At 39.8% G+C, this 13,990-nt stretch overlaps 1 long non-coding RNA gene across 1 annotated transcript; it reads right to left on the bottom strand.

Moving 5' to 3' along the window:
* Positions 1–12,456: 12,456 nt before the first annotated feature.
* LOC120026984 lies at positions 12,457–13,843 on the bottom strand. Its single transcript, XR_005473260.1, has 4 exons — positions 13,766–13,843; positions 13,450–13,540; positions 13,267–13,362; positions 12,457–12,848 (listed from the first exon to the last, which is right to left on the bottom strand). It is a non-coding gene; the product is annotated as an uncharacterized LOC120026984 (long non-coding RNA).
* Positions 13,844–13,990: the final 147 nt, after the last annotated feature.

The raw sequence follows: 13,990 nt of genomic DNA, 5'->3' as shown, positions 1-13,990 counted from the left end.
GCAACCGTTTGGTGGTCTTCTACCTGGCGAGGTGACCCCCTAGTACATATGTTTGGGCCATGTGTAACACAACATCTCTGTATGAACGGGGGACCATTAACAGTTCCTGTCCTACCCCTCTAAGTTTGGCCACCTTCGGAGCTGATACTCCTCCCATCTATCGTCTTCACTTTCCGCATAGCCTGCCGAAAGTCAGGGTCCCAGTGTTTGGCAGTTCCGAATTGGCCCATTAGCTCATCTGACAGGGTGAAGTTGTGTGTGTTGGGGCGGGGGAGGGTGCGCTCCTGGTCGGAGTCACATGACTCCGTGCCAAACCCCCTCCGGAGGTACTCTCTCGATGACTCCTGAAACACCTAGCGTAACTGCTCCCTCTGGAGCTCGTTGACTTAACTCAGGACGGGAGTCTGGTTAGATCCGGCTCCCGCTGGGTCACTCTCAAACCCCCTCCAGGTGTGCTCCTCCATGGTTTCCTGGAACAAGTTCCTCAGTCGGTCATCAGGGGAGTCTCATCTCCCCTGGTCTAACGAGGAATCATGTTTGCCCTGCCACACCTCCTTAGCTTCATCCCGTCCCTTCCCATGCGGTGTGCACCTCTGGGTGGGCTCTAGGTGCGGCAGTGCTTGGCTATTAAGGTTGTTCGGTCGCCGTGATCTATCGGGGCCACTCCCTCACTGCGCCTTCCGCTACAGAAGCTCAAACAGATTGCATTCCCTCCATAGTAGCACATTTGGGGAACAACACCGATGATCAGGGTGGTCTTCCCGGCAGGGAAGCTGACTCAGGCTGTTTGGTAGCGTTTGGTATACCCTTACCAGACGGATAAGTTGGTAGAGCTGGCCCCTCAGGGATTCCTCTTCGGTGCACTTCAGTCATGAAACTTTTGAACCCAGTCTCCGGGATTCAGCTGATAGCGGGACTGAATCTCCGCCTTCAAACTCTGCCTTCACACCCCCCTTCCTCAATGTCGAAGTACGTCACCTGTGCTTTGCCTGTGAGCAGGGGGGCAAGGTATCCTTCCCAGTCGTCCTGAGGCCATCTCTCTTACTGAGTCAATCGTTCGAAAGCCAGAAGACAGGTCTCCACATCGTCGTCCTCCGACAGACGTGGAATCAGCGCGCTGACGTTGGGCATCCAACGATCCCTGGGAGATGGTCTGTCTGCTAGTTCGGACCTGAGGAGGTCTCCTGTTGGGTGATGGCGCAGGCCGTTAGCTAACGTAGCAACTCTTTGCTCATGCCTGTCAGCGGGTGTAGTGGGCTTCCGAAAGATAAAAAGAATCACAGCCACCGAAAAGGGGATTGATTGTGGTCTTGCCTCATGGTGCCTGCATTCTCCATTATCTTGCACAGGCGGGAGGCATGAAATGAACAGACCGGAGGCAGTGATTGTGGTTCCTTTTCTATTGTCACTAAATAGGTTATTTCGCCCAACCAAATAATTGCAGTACAAGGTAGCGTCCAACGCTGAAACAACTGTGTAGAAATAATAAACAGAAACTAAGGAGATGACAAAAAGGCCATGGCCAAAAAGGGAACACAAAACAACAAATGGCTCCCTTTGTCTACACACAATATTTACATAGAGCCAAGGTATCTCAGATGAAGAAGCTTTACCTGCGGTAGGAAGGTCCGACATCCTCACAGGTCCCCGTGTCTGCTCACAATCCACCCTGAGCTAATCTCCTGGCACACCTATATAGAGGGAGACACCAAGACAATTAGTGGGCCCAGGTGTGTGTTAATTGGCTTTTTATTTATTTATTTATTTATTTATTTCACCTTTATTTAACTAACCTCCAGACGAGCTTCAATGCCATACAACTCTCCTTCCGTGGCCTCCAACTGCTCTGAAATGCAAGTAAAACTAAATGCATGCTCTTCAACCAATCTCTGCCCGCACCTGCGCACCTTCAACCGTTCGCTGCCCACATAGCACTACTCTGGACGGATCTGACTTAGAATATGTGGACAACTACAAATACCTAGGTGTCTGGTTAGACTGTAAACTCTCCTTCCAGACTCACATTAACTTCTTATGGCTGCAGCCCGGCGTCGGTACACTTATGACAACAGCCACTTCAAGTGCAGGGCGCGAAATTCAAAATATATATTTTTTAAATATTTAACTTTCACACATTAACAAGTCCAATACAGCATATGAAAGGTGCACATCTTGTGAATCCAGCCAACATGTCCGATTTTTAAAATGTTTTACAGGGAAGACACAATATGTAAATCTATTAGCTAACCACGTTAGCAAAAGACACCACTTTTTTTACTCCACCAGTTTTTTACTCCATCAGTAGCTATCACAAATTCGACCAAATAAAGATATAAATAGCCACTAATCAAGAAACAACTTCATCAGATGACAGTCTGATAACATATTTATTGTATAGCATATGTTTTGTTAGAAAAATTTGCATATTTCAGGTATAAATCATAGTTTACATTGCGGCTACAATCAGAAATTGCACCGAAAGCAGCCATAATAATTACAGGCACCAACGTCAAATACCTATATAAAACATTTCTGAAAAATACATAGTGTACAGCAAATGAAAGACAGGCATCTTGTGATTCCAGCCAATATTTCCGATTTATTAAGTGTTTTACAGCGGAAAAAAAATGTAGCGTTATATTAGCTTAGCACAATAGCCAGAAACACTTGGGCGCCGACGACTACGACAGATATATGAAATAGCATCATAAAATGTTTCTTACTTTTGTTGATCTTCCATCAGAATGTTGGACAAGGTGTCCTTTGTCCAGAACAGTCGTTGTTTGGATTTAGAACGGCAACTTTCCCTCTTCATTTAGCAAGCGCGCTAGCCTAGTGGCACAAAGCTCTCCATGTCAACAAACGGAAGAGAACGGAACACGGCAAAACTCCCGAAAAAAATTCAATAATCTGATGAAACTATATTGAAAAAACATACTTTACGATGATATGGTGACATGTATCAAATAAAATCAAAGCCGGAGATAATAGTCGCCTATGACGGCAGCTAAACAAAAGGCAATCCCACTGTCCAGCTCGCGCTCTTCAGAGTACCGAAAATGGGGGACACGTCATTCCAAGATGATGTGTTCCATCTCAGACCAAGATAATCACCTCATTTCTTCTCTCACAGCCTCTTGACACCCAGGGGAAGGTGTATGACGTGCATGTATACTAATAGGTCTCGTGCCCATTTATAGGCAGGAAGAAGAACAGAGCATCGATTTCAGACTTTCCACTTCCTGGTCAGGAAATGTGCTGCAGAATGAGTTCTGTTTCACTCAGAGAAATAATTCAAACGGTTTTAGAAACTAGATAGTGTTTTCTATCCAATAGTAATAATAATATGCATATTGTACGAGCAAGAATTGAGTACGAGGCCGTTTGAAATGGGCACCTTTTATCTGGCTACTCAATACTGCCCCTTGCAGCCCAAACAGGTTAAGCATCTCCAATCCAAAATTAAATCTAGAATCAGCTTCCTATTTCGCAACAAAGCATCCTTCACTCATGCTGGGGCGGCAGGGTAGCCTAGTGGTTAGAGTGTTGGACTAGTAACTGAAAGGTTGCAAGCTGAAATCCCCGAGCTGACAATGTACAAATCTGTCGTTCTGCCCCTGAACAGGCAGTTAACCCACTGTTCATAGGCCGTCATTGAAAATAAGAATTTGTTCTTAACTGACTTGCCTAGTTAAATAAAGGTACAATAAAAATTTAAAAAATGCTGCCAAACATACCCTTGTAAAGCTGACCATCCTACCGATCCTCGACTTCGGCGATGTCATTTACAAAATAGCCTCCAATACCCTACTCAATAAATTGGATGCAGTCTATCACAGTGCCATCCGTTTTGTCACCAAAGCCCCATATACTACCCACCACTGCGACCTGTACGCTCTCGTTGGCTGGCCCTCGCTTCATACTCGTCGCCAAATACACTGGCTCCAGGTCATCTACAAGACCCTGCTAGGTAAATTCCCCCCTTATCTCAGCTCGTTGGTCACCATAGCAGCACCCACCTGTAGCACGCGCTCCAGCAGGTATATCTCTCTGATCACCCCCAAAACCAATTCTTCCTTTGGCCGCCTCTCCTTCCAGTTCTCTGCTGCCAATGACTGGAATGAACTACAAAAATCTCTGAAACTGGAAACACTTATGTCCCTCACTAGCTTTAAGTACCAGCTGTCAGAGCAGCTCACAGATTACTGCACCTGTACATAGCCCATCTATAATTTAGCCCAAACAACTAACGCTCCCCCAACTGTATTTATTTATTTTGCTCCTTTGCACCCCATTATTTCTATCTCTGCTTTGCACATTCTTCCACTGCAAATCTACCATTCCAGTGTTTTACTTGCTATATTGTATTTACTTAGCCACCATGGCCTTTTTTTGCCTTTACCTCCCTTATCTCACCTCATTTGCTCACATTGTATATAGACTTATTTTTCTACTATATTATTGACTGTATGTTTGTTTAACTCCATGTGTAACTCTGTCTTGTTGTATGTGTCGAACTGCTTTGCTTTATCTTGGACAGGTCGCAATTGTAAATGAGAACCTGGTTAAATAAACTTCTAGTTGCACACAATCCCGGATCCGGGAGCACCCTCATCAGTAAAAAAGCTGACTAGCATAGCCTAGCATAGCGCCACAAGTAAATACTAGCATCTAAATACCATGAAATCACAAGTCCAAGACACCAGATGAAAGATACACATCTTGTGAATCCAGCCATCATTTCTGATTTTTAAAATGTTTTACAGGGAAGACACAATATGTATTTCTATTAGCTAACCACGATAGCAAAAGAGCCAACCTTTTTTTTCCACCATTTTTTTACTGCATAGGTAGCTATCACAAATTCGACCAAATAAAGATATAAATAGTCACTAACCAAGAAACAACTTCATCAGATGACAGTCTGATAACATATTTATTGTATAGCATATGTTTTGTTCGAAAAATTTGCATATTTCAGGTATAAATCATAGTTTTACATTGCAGCCACCATCACAACTCTCACCAAAGCAACTAGAATAACTACAGAGAGCAACGTGAATTACCTAAATACTCATCATAAAACATTTATGAAAAATACACAGCGTACAGCAAATGAAAGACACAGATCTTGTGAATCCAGCCAATATTTCAGATTTTTTAAGTGTCTTACAGCGAAAACACAATTTAGCATTATATTAGCTTACTACAATAGCCAATTACACAGCAGCATTGATTCATGCACGTTAGCGATAGCGAATAAACCAGCAAAAGATATTACATTTTTCACTAACCTTCTCAAAACTTCATCAGATGACAGTCCTATAACATCATATTACACAATACATATATTGTTTGTTCGAAAATGTGCATATTTAGCGGCACAAATCGTGGTTATACAATGAGAATAGTAGCCAAGCTGCAAAGAAAATGTCGGGAGAAATCTTGGGAGAGGCACCTAATTTAATCAATAACTAATCATAAACTTGACTAAAAAATACAGGTTGGACAGCAAATGAAAGATACATTAGTTCTTAATGCAACCGCTGTGTTAGATTTTTAAAATTAACGTTACTACGACATACAGCGTGCGTTAAAGCGAGACCGCACCGAAATTAATGGCGGAATAGTAGGTCAACATTTTTCAACAGAACAACGAATTAACATCATAAATAGTTCTTACTATTTGATGAGCTTCCATCAGAATCTTGTGCAAGTTGTCCTTTGTCCAGAAGAATCGTTGCTCGGTTGTAGATTGTCGCCTTCAACTTTGGAATTAGCAGTCAACTTTAGCCATGTGGCGAAGACGTGTCCAACTCACTATAACGCAGCACTAAGAAAATTCCGAAAATCGCAATATACTGATATAAACTGATATAACTCGGTTTAAAATAACTACATTATGATGTTTTTAAAACCTATATCGAATAAAATCAGAGCCGGATATATCTAAGGCCTATAACGAGAGCTTTTCAGAATGCCATCCTGGGGTCTGCTTTGCGCCATGACGAACGTTGAAAAGACTGCACCACCCGTTCCATGAGCCTTTATACTGCCTCAGATCTACCTAGCAACTCCATTCCAATTCTCACTGCTTGCTGACATCTAGGGGAAGGCGTATGCAGTGCATGTCGACTCATAGATTACATGCAGATTTATAAACTGACCCTGGAACAGAGCCCCAGATGTCAGATTTTTCAGTTCCTGACAGGAAGTTTGCTGCAAAAGGAGTTCTGTTTTACTCACAGATATAATTCAAACGGTTTTAGAAACTAGAGAGTGTTTTCTATCCAATAGTAATAATAATATGCATATTGTACGAGCAAGAATTGAGTACGAGGCAGTTTAATTTGGGAACGAATTTTTACAAAGTGAAAACAGCACCCCCCTATTGAGAAAAGGTCTACCGCTTCTCTCTCCCGGATCCGGGATCCTCCTCATCAAAAAAGCTGACTAGCATAGCCTAGCCTAACGGGACAAGGATATCATATATTATAATTTTCATGAAATCACAAGTCCAATACAGCAAATGAAAGATAAACATCTTGTGAATCCAGCCATCATTTCCGATTTTTAAAATGTTTTACAGCGAAAACACAATATGTATTTCTATTAGCTAACCACAATAGCCATAGTTTTACATTGCAGCCATCATCAAAAATAGCACCAAAGCAGCCAGAATAATTACAGAGAGCAACGTGAAATAAATAAATACTCATCATAAAACATTTATGAAAAATACATGGTGTACAGCAAATGAAAGATAAACATCTTTTGAATCCAGCCAATATTTCCGATTTTTTAAGTGTTTTACAGCGAAAACACAATATAGAATTATATTAGCTTACCACAATAGCCAAACACACAAACGCATTTATTCACCGCAAAGGTAGCTTTTGCAAAAACCAGCAAAAGATATAAAATGTATCACTAACCTTGAACAACTTCATCAGATGACAGTCTTATAACATCATGTGTTATATATATATATATATAAAAATTATAGTTGTAGCAATATTTTGAGGCTATATAGTGTTTGTTTACATGTACTTCTTTTCCAAACATTGGATTAAAACAAGCTTATATTTTGGGTTCTTATGGGTTACAACAGTGGCATGAGGCAAGAATCAATGTGTACATATCATTAATTAATGAGTCAAAAATGTATATAGCAACTGATGATTGTCCCTTTAACCAATTTCCACCCAGTGCTGTCACAAAGTCCAAATTCAACACAGTTGTCATTGACTTGTTGGATATTGATTTCCCACTGAGCAAACTTTTCCTGTACTTACAGCATTCTAATAAATTCTTTTTCTATCAGGTTTCTGTTTGGTAGACCTCATTTTGTTATTGAAAATGTTGTCCGATTTTTGATTTGGGAAAACCTCAACAAACTAACAAGGAGAAGAGCTGAAAAGTCCAAAAACCATCCCAAATTAACCTGTTAGGGGTGCAGCCCGACACCGGTACACCTATGACAACATCCAGCTCAAGTGCAGGGCGCGAAATTCAAAAGATATTTTTTTTAAATATTTAACTTTCACACATTAACAAGTCCAAGACACCAGATGAAAGATACACTTCTTGTGAATCAAGCCAACATGTCCGATTTTTAAAATGTTTTACAGGGAAGACAAAATATGTAAATCTATTAGCTAACCACGTTAGCAAAAGACACCACTTTTCTAACTCCATCAGTTTCTTACTCCATCAGGTGCTATCACAAATTCGACCAAATAAAGATATAAATAGCCACTAACCAAGAAACAAATTCATCAGATGACAGTCTGATAACATATTTATTGTATAGCATATGTTTTGTTCGAAAAATTTGCATATTTCATGTATAAACCATAGTTTACATTTCAGCTACAATCAGAAATTGCACCGAAAGCAGCCATAATATTTACAGACACCAACGTCAAATAGCTAATTACTCATCATAAAACATTTCAGAAAAATACATAGTCTGCAGCAATTGAAAGACAGGCATCTTGTGATTCCAAACAATATTTCCGATTTATTAAATGTTTTACAGCGAAAACAAAATGTATCGCTATATTAGCGTAGCCACAATAGACAGAAACAATTGGGCGCCCACGGCCAGTTCACATGCACGACAGATATATGAAATAACATCATAAAATGGGTCTTACTTTTGCTGATCTTTCATCAGAATGTTGAACAAGGTGTCCTCTGTCCAGATGAGTCGTTGTTTGGATTCAGAATGGCAAATTTCCCTCTTCAATTAGCATTGGCACTAGCCGAGTGGCACAAATTTCTCCAACGTAAACACAGTCAGAGGACGGAACACGGCAAAACTCCCGAAAAAATTTCAATAATCTGATTAAACTATATTGAAAAAACATACATTACGATGATATGGTCACATGTATCAAAAAAAATTCGAGCCGGAGATGTTAGTCGTCCGTTACGGCAGCAAAACAGAAGTCAATCCCACTTCCTTCAGAGTACCGGAAGTGGACGGTCACGTCAAAGAAATAGGTTTTTTTCCACCACAGACCAAGATGAGCACAAAATTTCTTCTCTCACATCCTCTTTACACCAATAGGAAGGCGTATGGAGTGTAAGTAGACTCCTAAGTGTCAAGACCATGTATAGGCATCAAGTTGAAAAGAGCATCGATTTCTGACATTTCACTTCCTGGTCAGGAAAAGTGCTGCAGAAGGACTTCTGTTTCACTCAGAGAAATAATTCCAACTGTTTTAGAAACTAGAGTGTTTTCTATCCAAAAAGAATAATAATATCCATATTGTACGAGCAAGATTTGAGTAGGAGGCCGTTTAAAATGGGCACGATTTCACTGGCTACTCAACACTTTGCCTTGCAGCCATAAGAAGTTAAAAGTTAATGGGATTCTAACGCAAGACTGTAATTTTATATCCACCACTATTAAAAATGTCCTTGTAGACTCTGTCAGGGAACTGTCTCAAGGATTTTCAAACAAGACCACAACTCTCACTCCTATGGAAAATAGCAAATCAATATTCAGAATATCCAAAGTTTCAGCATCAGCAGTGGACACTATTATCAGCTGCTTCACGAACTCTAGAACAAAATATTTACAGTGCCTTCAGAAATTATTCACACCCCTCGACTCTTTCCAAACGTTATTGTGTTACAGCCTGATTTTAAAATGGATTACCTTGAGATTAGTCAATGGCCTACACACAATTCCCCTTAATGTCAAAGTGGAATTATGTTTTTCAAATTTTTCACAAATTAATTAAAAATGAAAAACTGAAATGTCTTGAGTCAATAAGTATTCAACCCCTTTGTTATGACAAGCTTAAATCAGTTCAGGAATGAACATGTGCTTAATAAGTCAAAATAAGTTGCATGGACTCACTCTGTGTGCAATAATAGTTTCTTACATGACTACCTCATCTCTGTACCCCGCACATGCAATTATCTGTAAGGTGCCTCAGTCGAGCAGTGATTTTCAAACACAGATTCAATCACAGAGACCAGGAAGATTTTCCAATGCCTCACAAAGAAGGGCACCTATTGATACATGGGTAGAAAAAAAAGCAGACATTGAATATCCCTCTGAGCATGGTGAAGTTATTAATTACATTTTGGATGGTGTATTAACACCTAGTCACTACAAAGATACAGACGTCCTTCCTAACTCAGATTCTGGAGAGGAAGGAAACCGCTCGGGGATTTCACCATGAGGCCAATGGTGATTTTAAACCATTTATAGAGTAAAGTGGCTGGGATAGGAGTAGACTGAGAGTGAAAAGATGGAAGCCTGTACATATAAAACATATTTCAAAACATGCATCCTGTTTGCAACAAGGCACTAAAGTAATATTGCAAAACATGTGGCAAAGCAATTCACTTTTTTCTTGAATACAAAATATTATGTTTGGGGGAAATCCAATACAATACATACAGTAACTGAGTGTCACTCTCCATATTTTCAAGGCTGAAACATTTTATGGGTATGCTTGTAATCGTTATGTACTTGGGAGTTTTTGAGGACAAAAAAAGAAACCGAATGAAAATAAGCACCAACAAAATCCTAGAGGAAAACCTGGTTCAGTCTGTTTTCCACCTGACACTGGAAGATTAATTCACCTCTCAGCAGGAAAATAACATCATACACAAGGCCAAATCTACACTGGAGTTGCTTACCAAGAAGACAGTGAATATTCCTTAGTGGCCGAGTTAAAGTTTTCACTTAAATCTGCTTGAAAAACTATGTCAAGACTTGAAAAATGGTTGTCTAGCAATGATCAACAACCAATTTGACAGAGCATGAAGAATTTAGAAAATAATATTATGGGCAAATGTTGTGCAATCCAGGTGTGCAAAGTTCTTAGAGATTTATCCTGATAGACTCACAGCTGTAATCACTGCCAAATGTGATTCTTACATTTATTGTGAATACTTATGTAAATGAGATATTTCTGTATTTCATTTTCAATTAATTAGCTAAAATACCAACAAGAAGAATGTACTTTGTCATTATGGGGTATTGTGTGTAGGCCAGTGACTAATGTATTTTTCCATTTTAAATTCAGAATGTAGCTTAGTAGATGATACAGGATATGTTACTGCTGTTCATTCTACCGGAAGTGCTGTTATCAAGCTCACTCAATGAAGCCAACTCTCAAGATGGTTTGTCTAGTGTGTGTGTGTGTGCATATAGTTTAAGTCGGAAGTTTACATTAGGTTAGAGTCATTAAAACTCGATTTTCAACCACTCAACAAAGTTCTTGTGAACAAACTATAGTTTTGGCAAGTCGGTTAGGATATCTACTTTGTGCATAACACAAGTAATTTTTCCAACAATTGTTTACAGACATATTATTTCACTTATTATTCACTGTATCACAATTCCACTTGGTCAGAAGTTTACATACACTAAGTTGACTGTGCCTTTAAACAGCTTGGAAAATTTCAGAAAATGATGTCATGGCTTTAGAAGCTTCTGATAGGCTAATTGACTAAATTTGAGTCAATTGGAGGTGTACCTGTGGATGTATTTCAAGGACTACCTTCAAACTCAGTGCCTCTTTGCTTGACATCATGGGAAAATCAAAAGAAATCAGCCAGACCTCAGAAATATAATTGTAGTCTGGTTCATCCCTGGGAGCAATTTCCAAACGTCTGAAGGTATCACGTTCATATGTACAAACAACAGTACGCAAATATAAACACCATGGGACCACACAGCCGTCACACCGCTCAGGAAGGAGACGCGTTCTGTCTCCTAGAGATGAACATACTTTGGTGCGAAAAGTTCAAATCAATCCCAGAACAACAGCAAAGGACCTTGTGAAGATGCTGGAGAAAACAGGTACAAAAGTATCTATATCTACAGTAAAACGAGTCCGATATCGACATAACCTGACAGGCCGATCAACAAAGAAAAAGCAAATTCTCCAAAACCGCCATAAAAAGCCAGACTAGGCTTTGCAACTGCACATGGGGACAAATATCTACTTTTTGGAGAATTGATGAAACAAAAATAAAACTGTTTGGCCATCATGACCATCGTTATGTTTGGAGGAAAAAGGGGGAGGCGTGTGAGCCGAAGAACACCATCCCAACAGTGAAGCTCGGGGGTGGCAGCGTCATGTTGTTGGGGTGCTTTGCTGCAGGAGGGACTGGTGCACTTCACAAAATAGATGGCATCATGAGGAGGAAAATTATGTGGATATATTGAAGCAACATGTCAAGACATCAGTCAGGAAGTTAAAGCTTGGTCGCAAATGGATCTTCCAAATGGGCATTGACCCCAAGCATACTTCCAAAGTTGTGGCAAAATGCCTTAAGGACAGCAAAGTCAATGTATTGGCTTCAAGCCTATCGAAAAATTGTGGGCAGATCTGGAAAAGCATGTGCGGGCAAGGAGGCCTACAAAACCTTACTCAGGACAGCTCTGTCAGGAGGAAATGGCCAAAATTCACCCAATTTATTTATGGAAGCTTGTGGAAGGCTACCCGAAACGTTTGACCCAAGTTAAACAATATAAAGGCAATGCTACCAAATACTAATTGAGTGTATGTATACTGCTGACCCACTGGGAATGTGATGAAAGAAATAAAAACTGAAATCAATAATTCTCTCTACTATTATTCTGACATTTCACATTCTTAAAATAAAGTGGTGATCCTAACTGACCTAAGACAGGGAATTTTTATTAGACTTCAATGTCAGGAATTGTGAAAAACAGAGTTTAAATGTATTTGGCTAAGGTGTATGTAATCTTCCGACTTCAGCTGTATGTGTACTACTATTACTGCCCAGTGTAATCTGATGTAATTAGCTCTGCATGCACTGCATCTGTATTATGGTCAAGTTCACATTGTTACACAATAAAAACATGGAATAAAACATTATTATGAAACATGTATGATGTAATTGAAACACTGCTAAAAATGTAAGATTAATCAAAAAAACGACTAAACATGTGTAATGCTTGATAGTTTATTGGAGGATCACAATATGACACGTCAACCATACAACATTGCCACCAGAAATTCTGATCATTATTTATCCACTAACTTGATCAATCAACTATCATGTATCAGGTCTTCAAGTTCATGTTTTTTGGATAAAACATATATTCTTCAGAATGTTGATGAGTTCTTCTCTGTACCAAAGTCACAGGAACTGTAGTACTGTTTTGTTTTTATGTTAGTCAATCATTGATGGATGGATGTTGGAATGATTCATTGAGGTATTGTTAGTGATGACTTCAGAGGTGATAGCTAATTTGATATGGAGACTGAAAAGGATCCTCGGCATCCCCATTCTGGTCGGTTCTCACCCCACATTTTCCTTGATTTTGTTCCAAAGCTCGCCCCAAACTGGAATACAGTTTTAAGTATGCTTAATGGAAAATACATTTTTAAAAGGCTAAACATTTGAAAATGACTCCGACATGTTCAATACATATTCCAATTACAAGTGCCTACCTTTTAAACCTACTGTTGTTAGGCCAGTATTTGACTACCATTTAAAAAATGATTTGCCTCTATGAAACATGATGCTAATAAACAGTAGAGATGGAGTTAGCCATGTTACTCCCTCCTCTTTCCCTATCACCCTCTGCTAACCTCCCATGGTCACTTTACTGTTGCTCAGACAGACAGACAGACAGACAGATAGACAGATAGATAGATAGATAGATAGATAGATAGATAGATAGATAGATAGATAGATAGATAGATAGATAGATAGATAGATAGATAGATAGATAGATAGATAGATAGATAGATAGCTCACATGGTGCTTCATCTTCAGAGGGGCTGTTCTTCAGAGAAGCCAACTTTGCCAAAAAGGCAGCCTTTACACCTTTTAGATCATCCTCCTGCAGGAGAGCTGAGGAAGAAACATTTTTCATTTTAATAAATTATATCAGATTAAACCCGGGCAGTAAAGTAGTACACTTTCACAAACAATACATACCTTCCTCAGAGTTATCTTCATTGAGGGAGCTTGCTAACAGGACACCCACTAGAGCGAACAGCAGTAACATACTCTGGATCTTCATCCTTTACTAAAGCACATAGAGCACAACATGTTAACACACACACACACACACTGGGTCCTTTAACTCTACCAAATTAAAGAACAGCAAGTTAATATGGATCCCAGGTCTACCGTGTTACATTATACACATGTCCACCTACACCTCTCCATCCATTCCTACCTGTCCACTTGTATACACCTGCCCACTCTTATACACCTTTGCAAAGAAGATTCTCAGTGAAAACAAACATACCTCTTACAGTTGGACGATGCTGTCTGATTGATGGCTGTTTATCTGGATGATGTCTTCTGGTCTTCAGTAGTAGTGTGGTGTCTTTCTGCACTCTGCAGCCCTGTTTTATACTCTTTCTGAAGCCACTGTACCTGCCCCATCCATCCACACCTCTCACAGTTGAATAACAAACAAGATGACATTACAGCCATGGCGATAACGGCAGTCATGCACAGCCTGAAGTGT

Source organism: Salvelinus namaycush, chromosome 2, assembly GCF_016432855.1.
Source record: "Salvelinus namaycush isolate Seneca chromosome 2, SaNama_1.0, whole genome shotgun sequence".
Lineage (NCBI taxonomy): Eukaryota > Metazoa > Chordata > Actinopteri > Salmoniformes > Salmonidae > Salvelinus > Salvelinus namaycush.
This window is presented reverse-complemented; position numbering and strand designations above follow the sequence as displayed.